Source organism: Ranitomeya imitator, chromosome 2 (genome assembly GCF_032444005.1).
Source record: "Ranitomeya imitator isolate aRanImi1 chromosome 2, aRanImi1.pri, whole genome shotgun sequence".
Lineage (NCBI taxonomy): Eukaryota > Metazoa > Chordata > Amphibia > Anura > Dendrobatidae > Ranitomeya > Ranitomeya imitator.
Genome location: NC_091283.1, coordinates 151,842,566 through 151,867,292, shown reverse-complemented (window position 1 = coordinate 151,867,292; position 24,727 = coordinate 151,842,566).

Sequence of the window (24,727 nt, the reverse complement as noted above, 5' to 3'; positions counted from 1 at the left end):
TCGGGCTCCCTCCTGTGGTCATGAATGGTACTTCGGCTGGTTCTGTCCATGGACTTCCTCTGGTGGGTGTTTCTGAGTTTCCTTCCACAGGTGACGAGGTTAATTCGTTAGCAGGCTGCTCTATTTAACTCCACTTAGATCTTTGCTCCATGCCACCTGTCAATGTTCCAGTATTGGTCTAGTTCACTCCTGGATCGTTCTTGTGACCTGTCTTCCCAGCAGAAGCTAAGTTCCAGCTTGTATTTCTTTGGTTTGCTATTTTTCTGTCCAGCTTGCTATTTTTGTTGTTGTCTTGCTTGCTGGAAGCTCTGGGACGCAGAGGGAGCGCCTCCGCACCGTGAGTCGGTGCGGAGGGTCTTTTTGCGCCCTCTGCGTGGTCTTTTTGTAGGTTTTTGTGCTGACCGCAAAGTAACCTTTCCTATCCTCGGTCTGTTCAGTAAGTCGGGCCTCACTTTGCTAAATCTATTTAATCTCTGTGTTTGTATTTTCATCTTTACTCACAGTCATTATATGTGGGGGGCTGCCTTTTCCTTTGGGGAATTTCTCTGAGGCAAGGTAGGCTTTATTTTTCTTTCTTCAGGGCTAGCTAGTTCCTTAGGCTGTGCCGAGTTGCATAGGGAGCGTTAGGCGCAATCCACGGCTATTTCTAGTGTGTTTGATAGGATTAGGGATTGCGGTCAGCAGAGTTCCCACGTCCCAGAGCTTGTCCTTTATTATCAGTAACTATCAGGTCATTCCGTGTGTTCTTAACCACCAGGTCCATTATTGTCCTGACCACCAGGTCATAACAGTACAGGTGGCCCAAAGTACTAATGCATCTCAATAGAGGGATAAGAGAAGTTCTGGGACCATTTTTTTTTCTTTGCACTGTGTTTTGTCTCTCTTTTCCCCTTTACCTCTGGGTGGTTCAGGACACAGGTGTAAACATGGACATTCAAGGTCTGTCCTCTTGGATGGATAATCTCACTACAAGGGTACAAAACATTCAAGATTTAGTGGTTCAGAATCCGATGTCAGAGCCTAGGATTCCAATTCCTGATTTGTTTTTTGGTGATAGATCTAAGTTCTTGAATTTCAAAAATAATTGTAAATTGTTTCTTGCCTTGAAACCTCGCTCCTCAGGTGACCCTGTTCAACAAGTAAAGATCATTATTTCCTTGTTACGTGGTGACCCTCAAGACTGGGCATTTTCCCTTGCGCCAGGAGATCCGGCATTACGTGATGTTGATGCGTTTTTTCTGGCGCTTGGATTGCTTTATGATGAACCTAATTCAGTGGATCAGGCAGAGAAAATCTTGCTGGCTCTGTGTCAGGGTCAGGATGAAGCGGAGACATATTGTCAGAAGTTTAGAAAGTGGTCTGTGCTCACTCAGTGGAATGAATGTGCCCTGGCAGCAATCTTCAGAAAGGGTCTCTCTGAAGCCCTTAAGGATGTCATGGTGGGATTTCCCATGCCTGCTGGTCTGAATAAGTCTATGTCCTTAGCCATTCAGATCGATCGACGCTTGCGTGAGCGTAAAGCTGTGCACCATTTGGCGGTACTATCTGAGCATGGGCCTGAGCCTATGCAATGTGATAGGACTTTGACCAGAGCTGAACGGCAAGAACACAGACGTCGGAATGGGCTATGTTTTTACTGTGGTGATTCCACTCATGCTATCTCCGATTGTCCTAAGCGCACTAAGCGGTTCGCTAGGTCTGCCACCATTGGTACAGTACAGTCTAAATTTCTATTGTCCGTTACTCTGATTTGCTCTTTGTCATCCTATTCTGTTATGGCATTTGTGGATTCAGGCGCTGCCCTGAATTTGATGGACTTGGAGTATGCTAGGCGCTGTGGTTTTTCCTTGGAGCCCTTGCAGCATCCTATTCCATTGAGAGGAATTGATGCTACACCTTTGGCCAAGAATAAGCCTCAGTACTGGACCCAATTGACCATGTGCATGGCTCCTGCACATCAGGAGGATATCCGCTTTCTGGTGTTGCATAATCTGCATGATGTGGTCGTTTTGGGGTTGCCATGGCTACAGGTTCATAATCCAGTATTGGACTGGAAATCTATGTCTGTGTCCAGCTGGGGTTGCCAGGGGGTACATGGTGATGTTCCATTTTTGTCTATTTCGTCTTCCACTCCTTCTGAAGTTCCAGAGTTTTTGTCGGATTATCGGGATGTATTTGATGAGCCCAAAGCCAGTGCCCTACCTCCTCATAGGGATTGCGATTGTGCAATTAATTTGATTCCTGGTAGTAAGTTTCCTAAGGGACGATTGTTCAATTTATCTGTGCCAGAACACGCCGCTATGCGGAGTTATATAAAAGAATCCTTGGACAAGGGTCATATTCGCCCGTCGTCATCACCGTTAGGAGCAGGGTTCTTTTTTGTGGCCAAGAAGGATGGTTCTTTGAGACCTTGTATTGATTACCGCCTTCTTAATAAAATTACAGTCAAATTTCAGTATCCTTTGCCGTTGCTGTCTGATTTGTTTGCTCATATTAAAGGGGCTTTGCTAATTTTTATCGGCGCTTCATCGCTAATTTTTCTACTGTTGCTAAACCGTTGACTGATTTGACCAAGAAGGGTGCTGATGTGGTCAATTGGTCTTCTGCAGCTGTAGAGGCTTTTCAGGAGTTGAAGCGTCGTTTTTCTTCTGCCCCTGTGTTGTGCCAGCCAGATGTTTCGCTCCCGTTTCAGGTTGAGGTTGATGCTTCTGAGATTGGAGCAGGGGCTGTTTTGTCGCAAAGAAGTTCTGATGGCTCGGTGATGAAGCCATGTGCTTTCTTTTCTAGAAAGTTTTCGCCTGCTGAGCGTAATTATGATGTTGGTAATCGTGAGTTGTTGGCCATGAAGTGGGCATTCGAGGAGTGGCGTCATTGGCTTGAAGGAGCCAAGCATCGCGTGGTGGTCTTGACAGATCACAAGAATTTGACATATCTTGAGTCTGCCAAACGGTTGAATCCGAGACAGGCTCGATGGTCGTTATTTTTCTCCCGTTTTGATTTTGTGGTTTCGTACCTTCCGGGCTCTAGGAATGTGAAGGCTGATGCCCTGTCAAGGAGTTTTGTGCCTGACTCTCCGGGTGTTCCTGAGCTGGCGGGTATTCTCAAAGAAGGGGTAATTTTGTCTGCCATCTCCCCTGATTTGCGGCGGGTGCTGCAAAAATTTCAGGCTGATAGACCTGACCGTTGCCCAGCGGAGAAACTGTTTGTCCCTGATAGTAGAGTTATCTCTGAGATTATCTCTGAGATTCATTGTTCAGTGTTGTCTGGGCATCCTGGAATCTTTGGTACCAGAGATTTGGTGGCTAGATCCTTTTGGTGGCCGTCTTTGTCACGGGATGTGCGTTCTTTTGTGCAGTCCTGTGGGACTTGTGCTCGGGCTAAGCCCTGCTGTTCTCGTGCCAGTGGGTTGCTTTTGCCCTTGCCGGTCCCGAAGAGGCCCTGGACGTATATTTCTATGGATTTTATTTCGGAACTCCCCGTCTCTCAAAAGATGTCGGTCATTTGGGTGGTTTGTGATCGCTTTTCTAAGATGGTCCATTTGGTACCTTTGTCTAAATTGCCTTCCTCCTCTGATTTGGTGCCATTATTTTTCCAGCATGTGGTTCGTTTACATGGTATCCCGGAGAACATCGTTTCTGACAGAGGTTCCCAGTTTGTTTCGAGGTTTTGGCAATCCTTTTGTGCAAGGATGGGCATTGATTTGTCTTTTTCCTCGGCTTTCCATCCTCAGACAAATGGCCAAACCGAATGAACTAATCAAACTTTGGAAACATATCTGAGATGCTTTGTTTCTGCTGATCAGGATAATTGGGTGTCCTTTTTGCCGTTGGCTGAGTTCGCCCTTAATAATCGGGCCAGCTCGGCTACTTTGGTTTCGCCGTTTTTCTGCAATTCTGGTTTCCATCCTCATTTCTCTTCAGGGCAGGTTGAGTCTTCGGACTGTCCTGGTGTAGATACTGTGGTGGATAGGTTACAGCAGATTTGGACTCATGTGGTGGACAATTTGACATTGTCCCAGGAGAAGGCTCAACGTTTCGCTAACCGCCGGCGCTGTGTGGGTCCCCGACTTCGTGTTGGGGATTTGGTTTGGTTGTCATCTCGTTATGTTCCTATGAAGGTTTCCTCTCCTAAGTTTAAGCCTCGTTTCATTGGTCTGTATAAGATTTCTGAGGTTATCAATCCTGTCTCATTTCGTTTGGCCCTTCCTGCTTCTTTTGCCATCCATAATGTGTTCCATAGGTCGTTTTTGCGGAGATACGTGGCGCCTGTGGTTCCATCCGTTGATCCTCCTGCCCCGGTGTTGGTTGAGGGGGAGTTGGAGTATGTGGTGGAGAAGATTTTGGATTCTCGTGTTTCGAGACGGAAACTCCAGTACCTGGTCAAGTGGAAGGGTTATGGTCAGGAAGATAATTCCTGGGTTTTTGCCTCTGATGTTCATGCTGCCGATCTGGTTCGTGCCTTTCATTTGGCTCATCCTGGTCGGCCTGGGGGCTCTGGTGAGGGTTCGGTGACCCCTCCTCAAGGGGGGGGTACTGTTGTGAATTCTGTTGTCGGGCTCCCTCCTGTGGTCATGAATGGTACTTCGGCTGGATCTGTCCATGGACTTCTTCTGGTGGGTGTTTCTGAGTTTCCTTCCACAGGTGACGAGGTTAATTCGTTAGCAGGCTGCTCTATTTAACTCCACTTAGATCTTTGCTCCATGCCACCTGTCAATGTTCCAGTATTGGTCTAGTTCACTCCTGGATCGTTCTTGTGACCTGTCTTCCCAGCAGAAGCTAAGTTCCAGCTTGTATTTCTTTGGTTTGCTATTTTTCTGTCCAGCTTGCTATTTTTGTTGTTGTCTTGCTTGCTTGAAGCTCTGGGACGCAGAGGGAGCGCCTCCGCACCGTGAGTCGGTGCGGAGGGTCTTTTTGCGCCCTCTGCGTGGTCTTTTTGTAGGTTTTTGTGCTGACCGCAAAGTAACCTTTCCTATCCTCGGTCTGTTCAGTAAGTCGGGCCTCACTTTGCTAAATCTATTTCATCTCTGTGTTTGTATTTTCATCTTTACTCACAGTCATTATATGTGGGGGGCTGCCTTTTCCTTTGGGGAATTTCTCTGAGGCAAGGTAGGCTTTATTTTTCTTTCTTCAGGGCTAGCTAGTTCCTTAGGCTGTGCCGAGTTGCATAGGGAGCGTTAGGCGCAATCCACGGCTATTTCTAGTGTGTTTGATAGGATTAGGGATTGCGGTCAGCAGAGTTCCCACGTCCCAGAGCTTGTCCTTTATTATCAGTAACTATCAGGTCATTCCGTGTGCTCTTAACCACCAGGTCCATTATTGTCCTGACCACCAGGTCATAACAATGGTATAGGCAGTTGGAATGGGATAACCGACGGATGATGGGTCAGGATGGAGTTCAATTGAATGAAATAGGCCTGGGTATATTCCTATCGGGCCTCCAGGACAGGGTCGAGAAAGCCATATTTTTATTGAGTGCGGTCAGGGCTTGATTTAGGGTTACACGAGCCCCTTTGTGGCAGTAAAAATTATTGGTAGGAGAAGATGGATCTGAAGATGGTCTTGCCCATCGGGAGTCCATTGGTGCATACCATTTCAGATTCCAGTGTTCACATGGTTTTACGGTTAAAGAGTTATGTGATGGTACAAAAGAAAAAAGCTGTGGCCAAGGCCAGACTGGCCATCTGGCAAATGTCAGAATGGACTGTCTGACCGTGGGCTGCATTGTGTGCTACACTGTTAGCAGAATTGGCATGCTCAGGACGCCGATACTGTTAACAGTTGTGACAGAGCTAACAACTCTGTGACTTACTCCAGCAGGCTTCCATTCAAACTGCGACCTGCCGGAGGCTGGCGCCACCCAGGGGACATCGGTGGTGCGATGATGTCACTGCATCATGTCACCAGCATTAAGTGCAAGACAGGATAGAAAAGTAGACGGAGGCTGCGGATGATGAGTTGTCTGGATTAATTGATTATAATGTTTTTGTATTTTGGAGGACCTGTGGGGAACCATCATATTATAGAGGGTTCTGTGAGAGACCATCATACTATATAGGGTGCTGTGGGGTGGACCACCATACTATATTGGGGGTCTGTGGGGTGAACGATCATACTATATAGGGGGCTGTGGGGTGGACCATCATACTATATAGGAGGCTGAGGGGTGGACTATCATGCTATATTGGCGGCAGTGGCATGGATTATCATACTATATAGGAGCAGGGCCCTCACCCCTTTTGATATCCAAGTTATGTTTATTCTGTAATGTCTTTATTGTCTGTACAAGCCCCCTCTAAAATTGTAAAGTGCTGCAGAATATGTTGGCGCTATAAAAGTAAAAAATATTATTATTAGGGGCTGTGGGGTGGACCATCATACTATGTAAGGAGCTGTAAGGTGAGCAATAATGCTATATAGGGGTCTTTGGGGGTCAACCATCATACTATATAGGGGGCTGTTGAGAAGACCTTCATACTATGTCGGGGTTGACTATCATACTACATAGGGTGCTGTTGGGGGGTCAATTATACTATATAGGAGGCTGTGGGGTGGACCATTATACTGTACTAGATTGTGGCCCGATTCTAACGCATCGGGTAGTCTAGAATATGCATGTCCCCGTAGTATATGGACAATGATGATTCCAGAATTCGCGGCAGACTGTGCCCGTCGCTGATTGGTCGAGGCAACCTTTATGACATCATCGTCGCCATGGCAACCATTATGACATCATCGTCGCTGTGCCCGTTGCTGATTGGTCGAGGCCTGGCGGCCTCGACCAATCAGACGCAGGATGTCTACGTCCTTTATGACATCATCATCGCTGTGCCCGTTGCTGATTGGTCGAGGCCTGGCGGCCTCGACCAATCAGAGAGCCGGGATTTCCAGGACAGACAGACAGACAGACAGACAGACAGACAGACGGAAAAACCCTTAGGCAATTATATATATATAGACTAGATTGTGGCCCGATTCTAACGCATCGGGTATTCTAGAATATACATGTCCCCGTAGTATATGGACAATGATGATTCCAGAATTCGCGGCAGACTGTGCCCGTCGCTGATTGGTCGAGGCAACCTTTATGACATCATCGTCGCCATGACAACCATTATGACAACCATTATGACATTATGGCATCGCTGTGCCCGTTGCTGATTGGTCGAGACCTGGCGGCCTCGACCAATCAGACGCGGGATGTCTACGTCCTTTATGACATCATCGTCGCTGTGCCCGTTGCTGATTGGTCGAGGCCTGGCGGCCTCGACCAATCAGAGACGCGGGATTTCTACGTCGATGCTGTGCCGGTCTCTGATTGGTCGAGGCCTGGCGGCCTCGACCAATCAGAGAGCCGGGTTTTCCAGGACAGACAGACAGACAGACAGATAGACAGACAGACAGACAGACGGAAAAACCCTTAGACAATTATATATATAGATAAGATGCTGTGAGATTGACTATCATACTATTGTGGAGGCTGTGGGGTGGCCTATCATACTATGCATAGGGTTGTGAGGTGGACCTTCATACTATGCAGAGGACTGTGACGTGAACCATCATACTACATAGGGAGATATTGACGGTACCATCATACTATATAGGGGACTGTGAGGTGGGCCATCATACTATATAGGGGGCTGTGGGGTGGACCATCATATTATATAAGGTGCTGTGAGGTGCACATCATACTGTATAGGGGACTATGAGATGGGCCATCATACAATGTAAAGGGCTGTGAGATGTACCATCTTACTTTATAAGGTGCTGTGGATAGGATCAGCATATTATACAGGGCTGTGGAGGGCCATCATACTATATAGGGGGCTGTGAGGTGAATCACCATACTACATATGGAGATGTTGGTGGTACCATCATACTATATAGGGGGCTGTGGGGTAGACCGTCATACTATATAAGGGGCTGTGAGGTGGATCATCACAATCTATAGGGGGCTGTGAGGTGGACCATCATACTATATAAGGTGCTGTGTGGTGTACCATCATACTGTATAAGGGACTGTGGGGTGGAACATTATACTATGTAAGGAGCAGTGAGGTGGATCATCATACCGTATAAGCTGCTGTGGATAGGATCAGAATACTATATAGGGGGTTGTGGAGGACCATCATACTGTAACCAGGCTATGTGTGAAGGAAACCACTATACTATATGGTGGCTTGTGGGGGGATCATCTTTCTGTATTGGGGCTGTGGTGGATCATCATGCTGTGGGGGGATCTTCATACTATTTGGAGTGGCTGTGTCGGACCATTATACTGTATGGGAGACTATCATACTGTGTGGGATGGCTGTGGTAGACAATCGTATTTTGTAGGCTAGCTGTGGTGGACATTATAAAGGGTGGACCATTTATATGGACACATGTAAATAAAATGGGAATGATTGGTGATATCAACTTCCTGTTTGTGGCACATTAGTATATGAGAGGGGGAAACTTTCCAAGATGGGTGGTGACCATGGCGGTCATTTTGAAGTCAGCTATTTTGGATCAAACTTTATTTTTTTTAATGGGAAGAGGGTCATGTGACACATCAAACTTATTGAGAATTTTGCAAGAAAAACAATGTTTTGCTTGGTTTTAAGGTAACGTTATTTTATGAGTTATTTACAACTTTCTCTTTGTTTACTGCCATTGACATGTCGCAGAGGTTAACACGTGAGGAGCGGATAGAAATTGTGTTGATGTCTGGTGAATGCAGTACTCGGGTCATTGCAGGAGATTTCAATGCAAGACACCCTGCGCAAGAAAACTGTCACCATTCCCATTTTAAGTGTATCCATATAAATTGCCCACCCAAAAACATTTGCCTCATCACTGAACATAATGTTCTGTGTAAACTGAGGGTCCTGTTCCAAATTTTGGTTTGCCCATTCTGCAAATTCAGCGTGCCGATCTGGGTCACCAACCATTCCCATTTTATTTAGGTGTATCCATGTGCACACGATGCGTTTTTGATGAGTTTCCGCAGCGTTTTTTTATGCACGGAAATGTTCCAAAAACACAATGGAATACTAAAGCAAGGTAATGCAATGACAATCCTGAAGTGTTGTGCACATGATCCGTAAATTTCCGTCCTTATATGCAGTGTTTTATTTTCTGCAGTATGTCAATTCTTTTTGCATTTCTGCAGCGTTTTTGATTCAGTCAAATCTGCAGCAAAAATGCAGGTGTAAAAAGGTTTGCATATTTGCTGCAGATTTGACTGCCAAAAACGCTGTGGTTTGTCAAAGGGAAATGATGTCAGAAGGAGGAAAAGTGTGTGTGTCTGTGTGGGTGGAGAATATGTGTGTGTGTGTGTCTGTGTGTGTGGGCGGAGAACACGTGTGTGTGTCTGTTAGGGTTGGCGGATCGCACTAAATAAATTTAACTGATAAAGTGTGATCGCAACCCGGGGTCCACCGTACAGAGATGTTAAACTGCAGCTAGTGCAAACAATGACGGAACACACAGCTAGCGACTGCTTGCACACACTGAGTTAAACGCCACTCAGTGAACAGCACAAGAAATGAACACGCAAGCAGAAACAAAACAGATGTTCTGCTACAGAGCTGTGTCACTCGCACACAGTAACGGAATAGATGCTCTACAATAGAGCTGTGTCACTCGCACACAGCAACGGAATAGATGCTCTGCAATAGAGCTGTGTCACTCGCACACAGTAATGGAATAGAAATTATGCTGTTAACCACACAGAGGAAGGAAGCCTGCACACAGGGCAAGAAGCAAACAGTGGTCACACAGTTTGCAAAAGCACTCAACCAACTCCTCTCTGGAGGTGCCGGAATTCTAATGGCTATACGCCAGTCCTGAATTAATTCAGACAATCTCCTCTACGTAGAAATGGAATTCTAATGGCTTACCACCGACTGTGAGCACACTGATGCAATGTCCCATACACACACATAATGAGATTGATACTAGCGCACCCGAATGTGCCTCTGAGACCCTTTTATATGTTCAGCTAATGCCCAGTCAGTACCTTGCTCGTGGACCAATCCGAAGCTGCCACATCACCAGAACAGCTGACGAGTGACCACCAATGAGACGTAGCCACATCACGAGCATGCTCAGTAGCGTGATTTCTGGACTTAGTTCGCTCGTCGTTGCCTACCGCTGGTTATCATAGGCTTGGCTGAAAAGCTAGCAGTAACCAGACGAAGAGCACAAGCCTGAGCAAGACGCTGGGCCCAATGTCTATGCTCAGCAGTACCCACAGCGGCCAAAGCTGAATGGGAGACCGCTGATGCAGGCAAGGCTTGGGATCTACCCTGTGCAGCGGGAGAATCCAGTCGCCTAACAGTGTCTCTGTGACAGCAAGAGCCGATGATGGGAAAATAGTCTCATCATCCGGCGCCTGTGTTCAATTGTTAAAAAAAAATCAAAATATTAACATACATACTCACAAACACCTAATCCCTGTGTCTCCTACAAACAATCAAAAATAATAAATCATTCACCTTTCTGCCGCAGTCCATTTAATACTGAGTGTCCCATGTCGATCTCACGCGGCCACCGGCGATACACTGACAGGAGGTAATCGCTCCCACACTCATTGTATCACTGAACCACCGTAAGAGTTCACTGGAGCTGATCAGCTCCGGTGCTCTCACTTATGGCACCGCTGTGTGGGAAAGTTCTCACACAGCTGCAGTGCCGCAAGTAAGAGCACCGGAGCTGATGAACTCCAATTAACTCTCATGGCGACTCAGTGATACACTGTGGGTAAGTATGGTAAATTTAGATTCAATAAAGGCATCTGTGCTGTTATTTTAAATAAAGAACTTTATTCTGGCCGTTTTTTAACTTACCATGTAACTATAGGATTAGTAATGGATAGCTGTCTTATAGACGCATCTCCATTACTAACCTGTGGGCTTGAATGTCACCTGACAATACAAAGGTGACATCAACCCCGCTTGCTACTGCTACAGGGCAAGTGGGATGAGGGAGGCTAAGTCCAAAAATTGGCGCATTTATAAGTTTCTAGGGCGGCTGAGAGCTGATGTTTTTAGTCTGGGGGGGGGGAGGGGGCAATATCCATGGTCCTTTCCCATTTAAGCAAACAGCTGTGAGCTGATATTAATAGCCTGGGAACCTTTGGCTATTGGCTCCTTCCCAGAATATTAACATCAACCCTCAGCAGTCAGCTTTCCCTCTGCTAGTTATGAATATTATGCGGGAGCCCACGCATTTTTTTGAAAATATAAACAGATACTGCATTTCGTGCAGATTTCTGATAATTCCATTTTTGTTACAGCATACTCTATATACTGTAGATTAATTATGTTAATGCTCCTACATAGGCTAGTATGTGTGTGTGTGTGTGTGTGTGTGTGTGTGTCTTTATTTAATATTAACAAGGGTATCTGGCTGAAGAGGTTGAACAAGGAAATTACATCACAATTTTTTTAATATATAATATATCTTTATTTAGCTTACAAAAACGCATACAAAAAGCCTGAAAAACCGCATGAAAAACGCAACAAAAATGCATAAAAATGCGCATATTTTCCACTGTGTTTTTCTGCTAATAGATGCAGAAACCTTGCAGAAATTTCTGCAAGAAAATCTGCAACGTGCGCACATAGCCTTATTGAGTGTGAGGTTTATGAGGCACTCATACTGTATGGGGTAATCATATTCTATGACCATTATGAAAGGGGTATCCTAGTGGATGAGATCACATAGAAGCTTCAGTTGGGGCAAAACAATTGTGCAAGTGTCGCAATACATATCCCTCATCGTGTCTTGAAGAAGCACCCCCATTTTTTTATTCTCTTAATGTATTACAATCATATTATATAGCACTGTACACTTATGATTGCTCAGTTAGCCTTTTTGCCCAGCTAATTTTTATCTTTTCTCTGCTCTATGTAGAAACAGGAAGTCTCTTGTTCCTGCATTGATCATCCCCCTCTTCAACTCCTGACCCAACTGCTCCCTCTTCCGCCCTGCCACAGGAACTTTTGCAGTGATTCATGATCCATACAATTTCTACATAGAGCTTAGAAGGATTCAGCTAGTCTGTTTTTAATCACATGATGTTGTAGAACTAGTAGAAAAGAGAAGAATTAGCTGGGTAGAAGGGGAAAATGAGCAATTGTAAGTGCACAATGCTGTATAATATGTTGACTGTAATATATTAAGACTATAAAAATTTTGACAGGAGTGCTTCTTTAGAAAGTTGGGATGTATGCCTTTCTGTGACTGACTTTTGCTATTGGGTGCCTGTTTTTTATATATACGCCCCTGCTCAGGAGAATTATTACAATAAAGAGGCACTTGAGGGTTATTATTATAAGGAGGCACAATGGGGAGGTATTATAAGACACACTGCGGGATTGTTGCAAAAATGTAAGCTAGAAAGAACTCTTAGAGGACAAATGAGTGTTCCATACACACATGGTCAAAATTGTTGGCACCCCTCGTTTAATGACAGAAAAACCCACAATGGTCACAGAAATAACTTGAATCTGACAAAAGTAATAATAAATACAAAATCTATGAAAATGAACAAATGAAAGTCAGACGTTGCTTTCCAACCATGTTTCCACAGAATTTTTTTTTAAATAAATTAAAAAATAAATAAATAAAACTCATGAAATAGGCCTGGACAGAACTGATGGTACCCTTAACTTAATATTTAGTTGCACAATCTTTTGAGGCAATCACGGCAATCAAACTATTCCTGTAAATGTCAATAAAACTTCTGCACCGCTTGACAGGTATTTTGACCCACTCCTCCGGTTGTCTCGTGTTTGAAGGTTGCCTTTTCCAGGCTGGCATGTTTTAGCTCTTTCCAAAGATGCTCAATAGGATTTAGGTCAGGGCTCATAGAAGGCCACTTCAGAATAGTCCAATGTTTTCCTCTTAGCCATTCTTAGGTGTTTGTAGCTGTGTGCTTTTGGTCATTATCTTGTTGCAAGACCCATGACCTGCGCCTGAGACCAAGCTTTCTGACACTGGGCAGCACATTTCTCTCTAGAATCCCTTGATAGTCTAGAGATTTCATTGTACCCTGCACAGATTCAAGACACCCTGTGCCAGACACAGCAAAGCAGCCCCAGAACATAACAGAGCCTCCTCCATGTTTCACAGTAGGGACAGTGTTCTTTTCTTGATATGCTTCATTTTTCCATCTGTGAACATAGAGCTGATGTGCCTTGCCAAAAAGTTCAATTTTTGTCTCATCTGTCCATAGGACATTCTCCCAGAAGCTTTGTGGCTTGTCAACATGTAGTTTGGCAAATTCCAGTCTGGGTTTTTTAATGATTTTTTTTCAACAATGGCGTCTTCCTTGGTCGTCTCCCATGAAGTCCACTTTGGCTCATAGAACGACGGATGGAGAGATCTGACACTGATGTTCCTTGAGCTTGAAGTTCACTTTTAATCTGTTTAGAAGTTTTTCTGAGCTCTTTTGTTACCATTTATATTATCCGTCTCTTTGATTTGTCATCAATTTTTCTCCTGTGGCCACGTCGAGGGAGGTTGGCCACAGTCCCATAGATCTTACATTTCTTAATAATATGTGTAGATGGTAACAAATTGCAAGCTTTCGAGACTACTCAAGTCTCTTCATCAGGCATAAACTAATACAAAATCTGAAGAATCACATATTTATACACAACACATAAATATGTGATTCTTCTGATTTTGTATTAGTCTATGCCTGATGAAGAGACCTGAGTAGTGTCAAATGCTTGCAATTTGTTACCATCTTCTCAGTTACCCATTAAAAGGCATCAACCACTGAGGACTCTCAATTGTAAATATTTTTCTATCTACTGGCTAACACGGTACAAAGATAATTATATTTTCTGAATAATATGTGCAACTGTAGTCACAGGAACATCAAGCTGCTTGGAGATGGTCTTATAACTTTTACCTTTAACATGTTTGTCTATAATTTTCTCTCTGATCTCCTGAGACAACTCTTTCTTTCGCTTCCTCTGGTCCATGTTGAGTGTGATACACACCATGTCACCAAACAGCACAGTGAGTATCTGCAGCCCTATATACAGGCCACTTACTTATTCCAAGATTGTAGACACCTGTGATGCTAGTTAGTGGACACACCTTGATTTAACGTCACTTTGTCACATTATTTTCAGGGGTACCATCATTTCTGTCCCGACCTATTCCATGAGTTTTATTTTTTTTTTATTCTGTGGAAGCTTGATTGAAAAGCAATGTCTGACTTTAATTTGTTCATTTTCATAGATATTTTATTTATTATTACATTTGTCAGATTCAAGTTATTTCTGTGGCCATTGTGGGTTTTTCTGTCATTAAACGAGGGGTTCCGACAATTTTGACCACATATGTAAGGACCAATGAGTATCATTCTTATTCATCGTGTTATTTCTCATGGCTTTGAAACAAAACTGGAGGCTGGCATATTTAGGCTGCTGATCTGTGGGAATGAAGAGACTTAGTGTTAGGGCTGGCTGAACGCACCGAGTAAATATAGAGATGTTATTTGGTGCGTTCGCAGCCCGGGGTCCACCGTGCAGGAAAAGAACCTGCTGCTGGCAAACAGCGGCACAATATGGCGGTAGAAGCGAACTCTGTTGCTTCACAGAGTCGCTATAAGAAAAGGACTGTGTCCTGTTAAACTCCACAGGAATACACAGTAACTGCTGAGCAGATAGCAGCTTGTGGTCACGCAGTCCAGGAGGCAAACATACAATCTCCTCACCGGAGGAGCCGGTATTCTAATGGCTTATTTCAGCCGGGGCCCTGTAACCAAACACACAATCTCCTCACCGGAGGTGCCGGTATTCTAGTGGCTTATTTCAGCTGGGTCCCTGAATACACACAAGCGTGACCACACTGGCGCAAAACTCATGTCATGCATTGATACTAGCGCATGGCCGTGCGGCCATGCGAGCCTTATATAGCTGCAGCAAGTAAAAGACCTTCCTAGAAGGACCAATGAGAGACTGCCATACCTGAGCATGTGACCCTAGATCTCCACTGAGAGATCTTACCCTGGGCATGCTCAGTGTGTGAAAAGCAGGAGTTAGTCCTAGCAGCTATAGAACCTTCCTACCATGTGACCCTCGATCTCCACTGAGAGATCTTACTCAGGGCATGCTCAGAATGAGAAAAGCAGGACTTAGTCGCAGAAGTGTCTGCTCGCCGCTGCCCAGCACTGACTTCAATAGCAGAAGCAGGAAAGGCAGCAGTAACTCTTTGTACAGAGTGGGACTGAGCAAGACGCTTGGACTGACGTCTCCGCTGAGCAGGCTCAACTGCGGCAGGAGAGGAATGGGAGACCGCAGCGGAGATGGCCCGAGATTCCCCCTGTGCAGAGGCGGGAACTCGACCCCTAACTCTTAGGATTCCAAAACGATTTTTATTAATACCAACGCGTTTCTTCGGCGTACTGGCACCCTTCTCAAGGTATAAAAACCAAGTGAATCATTATCATTAGAAGGGACGCAAAGGAGGCATAATAATAATGATAATAATAAAAACACAAGGGTGTTTTTATTATTATAAAGTGGTGCAGGGTCATTATTATAAGGGTTCAGGGGTGAGTATTATTAAATGAGGCACAGTGGAATTATTATAAGGCAACACAAAGGGGCATTATTACTGTATGGTGCTGTATAGCTGTAAGGAGGTACAAGGGAGCATTATTTTTATAAGGAGGTACATGTACCGTATATACTCGAGTATAAGCCGACCCAAGTATAAGCCGACCCCCCTAATTTTGCCACAAAAAACTGGGAAAACTTATTGACTCGAGTATAAGCCTAGGGTGGAAATGCAGCATTTACCGGTGAATTTCAAAAATAAAAATAGATCATTATTTCCCCATAGCTGTGCCATATAGTGCTCTGCACCATTCATATTTCCCCATAGCTGTGCCCCATATATGCTCTGCACCGTTCATTTTGTCCCATAGCTCTGCCCCATACTGTGCTCTGCACCGTTCATTTTGTCCCATAGCTGTGCCCCATACTGTGCTCGGCACCGTTCATTATTGCCCCATATCTGTGCCTCATATACAGTGGGGCAAAAAAGTATTTAGTCAGTCAGCAATAGTGCAAGTTCCACCACTTAAAAAGATGAGAGGCGTCTGTAATTTACATCATAGGTAGACCTCAACTATGGGAGACAAACTGCGAAAAAAAAATCCAGAAAATCACATTGTCTGTTTTTTTAACATTTTATTTGCATATTATGGTGGAAAACAAGTATTTGGTCAGAAACAAACAATCAAGATTTCTGGCTCTCACAGACCTGTAACTTCTTCTTTAAGAGTCTCCTCTTTCCTCCACTCATTACCTGTAGTAATGGCACCTGTTTAAACTTGTTATCAGTATAAAAAGACACCTGTGCACACCCTCAAACAGTCTGACTCCAAACTCCACTATGGTGAAGACCAAAGAGCTGTCAAAGGACACCAGAAACAAAATTGTAGCCCTGCACCAGGCTGGGAAGACTGAATCTGCAATAGCCAACCAGCTTGGAGTGAAGAAATCAACAGTGGGACCAATAATTAGAAAATGTAAGACATACAAGACCACTGATAATCTCCCTCGATCTGGGGCTCCACGCAAAATCCCACCCCGTGGGGTCAGAATGATCACAAGAACGGTGAGCAAAAATCCCAGAACCACACGGGGGGACCTAGTGAATGAACTGCAGAGAGCTGGGACCAATGTAACAAGGCCTACCATAAGTAACACACTACGCGACCATGGACTCAGATCCTGCAGTGCCAGACGTGTCCCACTGCTTAAGCCAGTACATGTCCGGGCCCATCTGAAGTTTGCTAGAGAGCATTTGGATGATCCAGAGGAGTTTTGGGAGAATGTCCTATGGTCTGATGAAACCAAACTGGAACTGTTTGGTAGAAACACAACTTGTCGTGTTTGGAGGAAAAAGAATACTGAGTTGCATCCATCAAACACCATACCTACTGTAAAGCATGGTGGTGGAAACATCATGCTTTGGGGCTGTTTCTCTGCAAAGGGGCCAGGACGACTGATCCGGGTACATGAAAGAATGAATGGGGCCATGTATCGTGAGATTTTGAGTGCAAACCTCCTTCCATCAGCAAGGGCATTGAAGATGAAACGTGGCTGGGTCTTTCAACATGACAATGATCCAAAGCACACCGCCAGGGCAACGAAGGAGTGGCTTCGTAAGAAGCATTTCAAGGTCCTGGAGTGGCCTAGCCAGTCTCCAGATCTCAACCCTATAGAAAACCTTTGGAGGGAGTTGAAAGTCCGTGTTGCCAAGCGAAAAGCCAAAAACATCACTGCTCTAGAGGAGATCTGCATGGAGGAACGGGCCAACATACCAACAACAGTGTGTGGCAACCTTGTGAAGACTTACAGAAAACGTTTGACCTCTGTCATTGCCAACAAAGGATATATTACAAAGTATTGAGATGAAATTTTGTTTCTGACCAAATACTTATTTTCCACCATAATATGCAAATAAAATGTTAAAAAAACAGACAATGTGATTTTCTGGATTTTTTTTTCTCAGTTTGTCTCCCATAGTTGAGGTCTACCTATGATGTAAATTACAGACGCCTCTCATCTTTTTAAGTGGTGGAACTTGCACTATTGCTGACTGACTAAATACTTTTTTGCCCCACTGTATGTTCTGCACTGTTCATTTTGTCCCATAGCTGTGTCCAGAGGTGTAGCTAGGGTTTTGGTTCAGGGGGGGGCGAAGCTTCTGAGTGGGCCCCTAACCAGGTAACCTTGATTACAGCTTGGTGACGCATCGTAATAGTGGAAGAGAATCTCAGCAGATGACCGCACTGTTACTGAAAATAATCTCTATATAAAGACCAACATGGATATTACCGCCATATGGTCAGTGGTAGATACCAGCCCTACAGAACATGTAAGAGATCACAGCACAGTTCATTTTTTCCGTCTTTTCCATCTGGCCCAGACCGACATGACAACTTCTTCCAGCCACGACTCGTCTGCAGAGAATACAACAAAGCCACATTTCACTTCTCACATTCCAGCCCCATCACCATCTATTCCCAACCTGCACAAACTCCTCATCCTGCTGATACCCCAATACTGAGCCGCTGCTGCCGTATGTGTCCCTATTACTCCACCTGATACCCCAATACTGAGCCGCTGCTGCCGTATGTGTCCCTATTACTCCACCTGATACCCCAATACTGAGCCGCTGCTGCCATATGTGTCCCTATTACTACACCTGATACCCCAATACTGAGCCGCTGCTGCCATATGTGTCCCTATTACTACACCTGATACCCCAATACTGAGCCACTGTGTCCCTATTACTGCACGTGCTGTGTGGTTCTCTGTGCCCTCTAAATTCTAAAGCAACCCTCTATAATATAGTAATACGGGTTGCAAGTGCCCTAGAAAACAGTGCCCATATTTTGCCCAATAGAAATAGAAATTGCCCTGTGTGTCCCTTTGATAGTCACAGTAACCTGAGTTCCCCTATAACAATAAGTGCCCACTTTACATTTAATAATGTCCCGAGTCTCCCCCCTGCACAGCTCCCCTATACACAGTACCCCTTAGTAGCCTCCAAACTATTTGATGGCTCCAACACTGTATGATGGCCCACTCACTGTAATCTCCACACTGTATGATGGCCCCCTCACTGTAATCTCCACACTGTACGATGCCCTCCTAGATAGCCTCCATATAGTATAATGCACCAGATAGTCTTAAATATAGTATAATGCACTCCCCATAAGCCTCCATATAGTGTAATGCACTCCCCGTAGGCCTACTCTATATTGTATAATGCACCCCTATAGGCAGACTCTATAGCAAAAGGCAGCCCCCATAGGCAAACTCTATATTGTATAATGCACCCCCCATAGGCAGACTCTATAGCACAAGGCAGCACCCATAGGCAAACTCTATAGCACAAGGCAGCACCCCATAGGCAGACCCTGTAGTACAAAGCAGCACAACCATAGGCAGACTCCGTAGTTTAAGGCAGCACCACCATAGGCAGACTCTGTAGTATAAGGCAGCACCCCTATAGGCAGACCCTGCAGTATAAGGCAGCACCCCTATAGGCAGACTCTGTAGTATAAGGCAGCACCCCTATAGGCAGACCCTGTAGTATGAGGCAGAATCCCTATAGGCAGACCATGTAGTATAAGGCAGCACCCCTATAGCCAGATCTGTAGTATAAGGCAGCACCCCTATAGGCAGACCCTGTAGTATAAGGCGGCACCCCTATAGGTAGACCATGTAGTATAAGGCAGCACCCATAAAAAATACTCACTTCTCTTGTTCCTGGTTCCTCCGCAGCTCTGAGCTCCTGCTCATCTCCTGACAGCGGGTGCCAGTTAGTGACGTCATCGCGCCCGCTGTAAGTGTCGGCGTCAGTAACATCAGACGCTGACAGGGGGATGATGGGAGAAGGAGCGTAGCTCAGCGCTCCTGCTCCCATCAATGTGATCAGCTGTATCGGCTAAATGCCGGTACAGCTGACCTTGCGATGTGGGGCGGGGGCCCACTGCTGGCACTGGGCCCCCCGCCTGCTCAAGGGCCCCATAGCGGCTGGGCAGCAGAGCAAGGAGATAGATTCTCACCTCTCTTGCTTGCAGCTCCCAGCGTCCGCGCCATCTTCCCGGCGTCTCTGCTCTGACTGATCAGGCAGAGGGCGCCGCGCACACTATATGCGTCATCGCGCCCTCTGACCTGAACAGTCGGAGCGCAGACGCCGGGAAGATGGAGGCGCCGGGAAGATGGAGCGACGCCCGGCGGCTGGAACGCGGACAGGTGAATATAAAATACTTACCTAGTCCCAGCGATCCTGACGCTCACTCTGCCTGTCACAGCTGTCTTTGGTGCCGCAGCTTCTTTCTCTATCAGCGGTCACCAGCACCGCGGATTAGAGAAATGAATACGCGGCTCCACCCCTATGGGAGGTGGAGCCGCCTATTCATTTTTCTAATGAGCGGTCCCACGTGACCGCTGAAGAGGGGAAGAACTGCAGCACCGAAGACTGTGGGACGGCAGGGACAGCGCCAGGATCGCTGGGACTAGGTAAGTATGCCTCAGCGCCCTCTCCCCCTCACCCGCCGACCCTGCCACCCACCTTGACTTGAGTATAAGCCGAGAGGGGCACTTTCAGCCCAAAAATTTGGGCTGAAAATCTCGGCTTATACTCGAGTATATACGGTATGTTATTTCTACAGGGTGATGTATAACTCTAAGGCTGTGTGCACACGTTGCAGATTTTTCGCGTTTTTTTCACTTTTTTTGCTATAAAAACGCTATAAAAACGTGAAAAAATGCATACATTATGCATCCCATCATTTAGAATGCATTCCGCAATTTTTGTGCACATGGTCATTAATTTTGCGGATTTCCGACTATATTATTGCATTGGGAACCTCCGGAAAATCCACAAAAAAACGCACCAAAACGCGGTAAAATCGCGGTAAAAACACATGCGGATTTCTTGCAGAAAATGTCCGGTTTTGCACAGGAAATTTCTGCAAGAAATCTTGAACGTGTGCACATAGCCTAAGAAGGCACAGCATTATTACTATGAGGCAGTACAGAGGAAACATTATTACTGTGCAGGGGCACAGAGGTGGCACTGTTATTGTGTGGGCCCATAGGAGGGTACTCTTTCTATATGGGACAAAGAAGGGGCATTATCCCTGCCTGGAGCATTGTTAATAGCACTATATGGTTTGTGTAGAATTGCTAGAATTTGAAGAAGGTCCTGGAAAAGCAGTAAATGAAGGATGTCTACGTGCTGCATTTTACCAGGATGGATTATAGAGGGAAGAAGCAGTCATGGTGGTCTGGGACAAATAGAAGAGAAAAGGAAAAATGAATGACGACAAGTGAGAACATTACTAGTGAGAACCTGTACAATACACACATATATGGTCTACAGAGCACTGGTGCAGAACTGATATTACCATTATATGGTCACCGTATGGCGGTGATATCAGTCCTAATACAGTGGTTTTGATGAAAGGTTCTCCAGGTTTGAAGTTAAAGTATGCAGTCACTTTATGTACAGTATTATTATTTAATGTTATGTAATAGAGTGCAGGGTTGAGTATGTCACCACGCAACAGACAGACCAACTGCTGAAGGGGATTTATTAACAGGGGTAAAATTCTCCTCGCAGGGAGTAAACAGGGGGTTAATAGAGACAAATCAAACAGTAAACAGTTAAGCGGAATCAAAAGGGTTAACGAGTGTTCTTGTAACTTATCAGTCCAGGGAGGTCCTGACTGGAGGGTCCTTTTTCCAACGTGGGTACAGTCACCAGCAGGGCTTGAGATCCTGAAGTCTCTTCTCTGTCTCCTGGAAACTGGAAACTCCGGGGTTAAGCTTCTGCAGCCTGTTCTCCTTGTGCAGCTGGAAGCAGGAAGTCACACAGCCACTCTGCTGCGAGTCTCTGGATATTAGGCTGACAGTCTCTCTCTCTGCAGCACCAACACACACACACTGAGCAGTTTCCTTAGTCACACTCAGGGGTCCTGGCTTGTCAGTGCGGTCACCGGGGCTGCGAGCTCAGGTCACTGAAAGGGGATATGTCGTCTCTGATTATGGAGGCTTCCAAGTCCCCACTCTCACTCCAGCCTTAGTGCCCTCACGGGGAGCACTCTGTCATGGGGAGCGCGGCGCTGCAGCCTGCTTTCTCTCTGGCGCGCTGTCCCCTCTGTCTGGCACGCTCTGCTCTCCCGCACTTTTCTGACCACACCCCCGTCTCTTCCTCCCTGCCCCAGCCGTCACATGGTCCCTTCTATCCAGGGCAGAAAGTCTTCCCCCCGACAACCCAGCTGTCTGACTAAGTGGTTCCAGGTAAGGAGCAGGGAAAGCAACCTCCTTACAGTTATATAGCAATATTATTGGTATTATTAGAAATATTAGTCTTGTAGTAAATGTTGATTTCCCCCAGGCAGGGTAATATTAGTAATAGATATCCCTGTCTAGCGCTCAGGGGCGTTGACAGCATAGGCTTGTGTGCTGTGTCCCACACTGTCCAAAAAAGAATAACATGTCCTGTGAATTTATTTGATTGCCATAGCAATGGGAGGGAGTTAGCTTTGTTATAGAGGGTGTTGGGCTTTATGGTTTCTTCAGTCCTGAGGACCTCAAGCCAAATAGGGTAGGTGTTCATGACTGTAGCGGCAGACCGCCGAGACCCAAACCAACCACCAGAAGCTTCCATGCAATGACTGACACAACAACCATCCACTTGAAACTCTTTAATTTTCTTTTAACATCAGTAAACAAAACTTAGTTTTCTTTTTTGGCAGGGGTTGGTCACAGCTTTAAACATACAGCACGAGGGGCCTATAAACTTGCCATGAAGCACTTTGCCCTCCGGTCCCCCGGGGGCAAGATTGCCTTCGAAAGGATACTTGGTACCATCAAACCGCTGTGACTTAACTTATGCAAACAAACGAAAACCTTGAACTTGCTCCAGATCTCGGACGAGAGAGACTGAAAGCCAGGTTGCTGCAGCATTATAAGGAGGGGGAGGGTTCCATACTGGGAAGAAGGAGCACACCAGATACTGCAATGATTTAACCCCAGCATGACCAGAACAGGCCTGGCGGTCAGGGGTGCATCGGCAGATATAGCCGAAGTGCCCCACATTGGGTTAATGGGGTTTTATGCTTAGCCTATCTCCTCCCTCCATTTGCTTTTCCTTTGCCCCAACTCCTTCTACTGCTGGTTTTGTCGGGGTTAAACATCTGGGTATGGTGCATTGGCTTTCGCTGCATGGGGGAGTTCTACCCCCCACCCACCTCCTTTGCTCATCCCTCTTATGCTGCCAGGTTTGGCTATACAGTTTATTCTGCCCCCCACTCCTCATCATTTAAAGTCAGTATTTACTTATATAATAATCTTTATTTTTATATAGCGCCAACATATTCCGCAGCTCTTTACAGTTTTCCACACATTATCATCACTGTCCCCATGGGGCTCACAATCTAAATTCCCTATCAGTATGTCTTTGGAATGTGGGAGGAAACCCGGAGAACCCAGAGGAAACCCACGCAAACACGAGGAGAACATACAAACTCCTTGCAGATGTTGTCCTTGGTGGGATTTATATTTATTATTGCTTCCTGGGTTTTTCCTGCCTCTTCTCTGGTACCTGCTGAGTGAGCTTATGATATTGGTTTACTGATACAGTTTTCTGTGTTATAGTGTTGAACCAAGTCACAAGTGTTATTAAAAATTATCAGTTGGCGAGTATCTAGCTGAAGATGGAATTGCCCACCGGGAGTCCAGAGGTGCATACTGTTTCAGATTCCGGTGTTCACATGGTTTTAATGGTTAAAGAAAGTGGTTACGTAATGGTACAAAAGAATAAAGATGTGGCCGACCCCGTCCAAAAAAAGAAGAATAATACGTCCTGTGAGTTTATTTGATCGCCGTAGTAGTAATGGGAGGGAGTTCGCTTTTTTATAAAGGGTTTTGGGCTTTATGGTGTCTTCAGTCTTAGGCCAGCGTCACACTTGCGAGTTTTACGGACGTAAGAGCGCAGAAAATACGTCCGTAAAACTCGCCAAACAAACGGCACAATTATTCTCTATGCCCCTGCTCCTATCTGCCGTATTTTACTGATCCGTATTATACTGGCTTCTACGGCCGTAGAAAATCGCAGCATGCTGCGTTTGTCACCGTACTGCGCAAAAAAAACACCAATGAAAGTCTATGGAAGCCAGAAAAATACAGATCACACACGGACCAGCAGTGTAACTTGCGAGAAATACGCAGCGGTGTTAGAGAGAAAAGCCGGCAATTCAGTGCGGTGTACAGTAAAATCACACTGACAGCTTACAATAGAATAGGTAGAATAAATGTGGACACATAGAATAGGTATATATATATATATATATATATGTCATTGAGACACATATATGTATATATATTATTACTTCATACAGCGCTAGATAGCTTTAAAGCCGGTAATTCAATTACCGGCTTTTGCTATCTCCTTCCTAAACCCGACATGATTTGTGACATGGTTTACATACAGTAAACCATCTCATATCACCTTTTTTTTTGCATATTCCACACTACTAATGTTAGTAGTGTGTATATGCAAAATTTGGCCGTTCTATCTACTAAATTAAAGGGTTAAATGGCGGAAAAAATTGGCGTGGGCTCCCGCGCAATTTTCTCCGCCAGAGTAGTAAAGCCAGTGACTGAGGGCAGATATTAATAGCCTGGAGAGGGTCCACGGTTATTGCCCCCCCCCCCCCCCTGGCTAAAAACATCTGCCCCCAGCCACCCCAGAAAAGGCACATCTGGAAGATACGCCTATTCTGGCACTTGGCCACTCTCTTCCCATTCCCGTGTAGCGGTGGGATATGGGGTAATGAAGGGTTAATGCCACCTTGCTATTGTAAGGTGACATTAAGCCAAATTAATAATGGAGAGGCGTCAATTATGACACCTATCCATTATTAATCCAATACTAGTAAAGGGTTAAAAAATACACAAACACATTATTAAAAATTATTTTAATGAAATAAACACAAAGGTTGTTGTAATATTTTATTCAACACCCAATCCAGTCACTGAAGACCCTCGTTCTGTAACAAAAAAAAAATAATAAACCAACAATATCCATACCTTCCGAAGATCTGTAAGGTCCAACGATGTAAATCCATCTGAAAGGGTTTCAATATTTTGCAGCCACGAGCTTTGCTAATGCAACGTTGTTCGTGGCTG